The sequence below is a fragment of the Helianthus annuus genome, chromosome 9 (genome assembly GCF_002127325.2).
Source record: "Helianthus annuus cultivar XRQ/B chromosome 9, HanXRQr2.0-SUNRISE, whole genome shotgun sequence".
Taxonomy (NCBI): Eukaryota; Viridiplantae; Streptophyta; class Magnoliopsida; order Asterales; family Asteraceae; genus Helianthus; species Helianthus annuus.
The window spans coordinates 7,572,483-7,576,182 of NC_035441.2; the positions used below are offsets into that span (position 1 = coordinate 7,572,483).

The window sequence follows — 3,700 nt, forward strand, 5'->3', positions numbered from 1 at the left end:
ATTAAAGCTACCCCTGATGGCGAATTTCTCTTACATTAATGTTGATCTCTCCTTTTAATATGATTTATATTTCTTTTATGAGCAGGATGGGAAGGGATAACATATATGATTGCTGGTCATGTGATTTGATATGTGTGGCTTCTTCACCTCATTTATACAGAATTAACATAGAACAGGTAACTTGTTAAGCCGATGTTGATACCAAGAAACCATCTAAAAAAAAGAAGGGGCTCACTTCTTCTTCAAGATGAATGGTTCGGATCTCTGTTTAATAACGAGGTATGGAATTTTTTGTTTGATAATTTGCCATACGTTCTCAAGTGAAGCTTAGAGCTCTTCGCAAAGACAAAAGTATGTATTTTGTTTATTATTTTTATTTTCTTTAGTAAATATTGAATTTGAATTTCATCGGTTAGATGTGGTACGTTAATTTCAATAGTTGTTTTTGCTTATGTAACGGCTTTATTTTCTGTGTATAGATTACATGGAAAGGGTGGATTTGATCCAAGATTTAAGATTTGAAACTGCAACAACTAGAATTAAAGCTACCCCGGATGGCGAATTTCTCATTGCTTCAGGTTATTGGGAATTTGTGATGTATTTTCATGTTCCGTTTGGCTATTTCTATATCATGCAGGGGCGGACCTACATAGTGGTCAGGGTGGGCGGCCGCACCCCTTGAAAATATGGTTGAACACGTCATCCGCACCCCCAACAAATAATTCATGGGTCCGCCACTGATATCAGGTGTAGAATTGTTTTATCATATTTGCTGACTGGTTGAGAGTTTTAGGTATTTATCCACCGCAAGTCAAAATATACGAGTTAAGGGAGTTATCATTGAAGTTTGAAAGGCATCTGATATCAGATATTATCAATTTCCAGGTATCTTTTTTGCTTAAATTATTAAAAGCTGTATCTCTTTGTTTGTATTATACTTTAAAATCTGATATTTATTTCACTTTTAAACAGGTGTCGAGTGATGATTATTCAAAGCTTGCATTCCTTTGTGCCGATGGTTCTGTTAATCTACACGCTAGATACGGAAGTCATTACAGTTTACGCATTCCAAGGTTCTTAACCGTCTCTCATAACACATTTTTATATTTACATAAATGTATATTTCTCTTCAATCTTATTCAATCCCTTCTTATGTGAGTAGGATGGGAAGAGATATTATATACGATTGTTGGTCATTGTTGGTCATGTGATTTGATATGAACTAAATAGATTTTTCATAGAGTAAAATATTCTACGTATGATATCATTTAAGAAATTTGACAAATTTGTTTTCAGGTTGGTTGGCTTTATGGTCCCACCATTGAAGATATGCTCACTGGACTCAACATCCATGGTAGAGGATGGAAATCCGTCCTTTGCTCACCATACCCACGAATCATGCTTTTTCGCTTCTAACACTTGAATTGTAACTCACAATTAGATATTGTTTTCTTTGCAATCATCTTGACCCGTTATTAGTTTTTGTGAATTCTGACTTCTTGATTCAATTCATTGGTTGTTTTGTAGATTGAAAAGTTGAACTTAGTTATAAGGAGCTCATTAAGGAAAAGTATGAAGAAAAAGAAAGGTTAAATGGGATTATTGCGGGGTTGTTGGCTGGAAAAGAAAAAGATAAGGTGGACAAAGATACTATGATCGATAGGATGTAACAAATTGAAGCTATGTTAACAAGTACAATTCGATGATGGGCTACAAACACTTGGTTTTAAATGTTTCGATGTTTATCATATTAGGATAATTTTAGTCATCTGATGTTTTAGCTAGTATTTGTATTAGAATATTTTATATGTTTTTGATACAAAGATGTTTTATATAATTTTGGGTTTTCGTGATCTTATTAGACTTTAATTTAATTTTGTAATTTTATTTGTATGTAATTTTTATGAAAAAAAAGCAAGGAAAGGTGGAAAATCAATCTGAATTAAAAACCAATATTCAAGCAATCACAAAATGGTAGCAAATAATTCAACAAGTTCGTTAAATGATACCGATTTTCAATGAAAATGGTGGTTAAATGGTGGCAAATGGTTGGTGGCTAAATGGTGGCAATATCAAACGGTGGCAATAAAGTGGTAAAAAATCCGTCACAACTCGGTAGCAAACAAGGCGGACCGTAACAAAAAGAAGCGGTGGCAAATAATTTTGACCAATTTTGTGGTGGCAAAAATAAGGTGGCAAAATATATAAATGGTCGCTTTGGTGGCATTAGGGCAATTGACACGGGTGTTTTTGTCACCACATTTTCGGTGGCAAAATGGTGACAACAGAGAAATTGCTACTGTTTTGTGACCAAAAGTTTAATGACAAAAACCCTTTTTTCTAGTAGTGTTTAAGGTTTCTGAACTTCTTCTTGTTGATTTTTTTTTTTGTGTATTTGTTTAATTGTTTACATTGGTTGAATATTTCAATCTATTGAAGAAAAACTTATATTTTTGTTGATGATTTAATGTATAAAATAACAGATTAATAGAAATTCATGTTCTTGATTTATGATGTAAAATGTTTATAACTAAGTGTTTACAAGAATATGAAATATTTTTGTTTCAATTGATTGAATCTATGGAACCTGCTTCGCCAAAAAACCAAAAACCGAGCATAATAGGTAAACATCAGCAACGACCCAGCTTGATAGATAGTTCAATATTTTTCTATTAGTTGGCTATACTATTCTAACTAGTAACTAGAATTAAATTCATATACATACAATGTTCTTTTTTTTAATTTTTTTTTTCTTATACCAGGTCATGTGAATCACTCAATTTTCTGGAAGAATCTTGCCCCTACTCGTGTAAGTCTGTTTTCTGATAATCCAGTGATGATTCTGAGCATACCACTTGACTGAAAGATGATGTCTTTTTATGCAGGAAGGGGGTGGGCCATTGACCAGCACTTTGGGTAAATTAAAAGGGTGGGGGGCAAGATACAACCTGTTAAAAAGGGTAAATTAAATAAATTCAGACAATTACTAAATTACCCCTCTATCAAGTTAGTTTTGTTAGTGGTTCGTATGAGAAAAAAAAAACCTTTTTTGGATGGATCTAGCAAATGTGAACAAACGTCAGGGACGATTTTAGCAATTTACTCTTTGTTAAAAGATATATATTTTATTTTTAGTTTTTATTCTTTTATCTTTCTTTTTATAAATCTTTATTTCTTATTTATTTGGGCCTTTTATGAATTATTTAATGAGATTTTTCTTTTTTGTGCACACCAGTAATGGAATATAAAAGTATGCAAGGACAAAGCTCCAAAAAGGCATATGAATGATTATGAAAAGAGTAGAATGTCAAGGGTTCAAGGGAACCAAAAAAAAAATGGTGACTAGGATGGTGATCACTAGGAGTTGACATGACATTAGATTATTGGGTAGAAAAAACTCAAACACCCTAAAATGTTTGAATCATACCCTCCACCATAGTTTTAAGTTAACTAGGACAATTGGGAAAATTTTTTAAAAACGTGGGATTATTATGTACCAAGAGTAAAGGTGGGATTATTGTGTACAAGATTGTAAACGTGGAATTATTAAAAACCAATTTTCCTTAGTTTTTCCATAAAAATGTTAGCCTGCTAGTCTAAAATTTTATTAATTTTTTTGTAAATTGATTTTTTGCTAGTCTAAAACTTTATTAAACTTTTTTGTAAAATGATTTTTTGCGCTATTATGACTAGAGTTTAA

The 3,700-nt window shown here is 32.1% G+C and overlaps 1 long non-coding RNA gene and 1 other non-coding gene across 2 annotated transcripts; both read left to right on the forward strand.

The window, feature by feature from the left end:
* The first annotated feature begins 252 nt into the window (after positions 1 to 252).
* On the forward strand, positions 253 to 862 carry LOC118481933. The gene is made up of 3 exons (XR_004866363.1): positions 253 to 351; positions 480 to 578; positions 794 to 862. It is a non-coding gene; the product is annotated as an uncharacterized LOC118481933 (long non-coding RNA).
* Positions 863 to 985: 123 nt separating this feature from the next.
* On the forward strand, positions 986 to 1,775 carry LOC110874075. Its single transcript, XR_004866364.1, has 3 exons — positions 986 to 1,073; positions 1,297 to 1,426; positions 1,528 to 1,775. It is a non-coding gene; the product is annotated as an uncharacterized LOC110874075 (transcript).
* Positions 1,776 to 3,700: the final 1,925 nt, after the last annotated feature.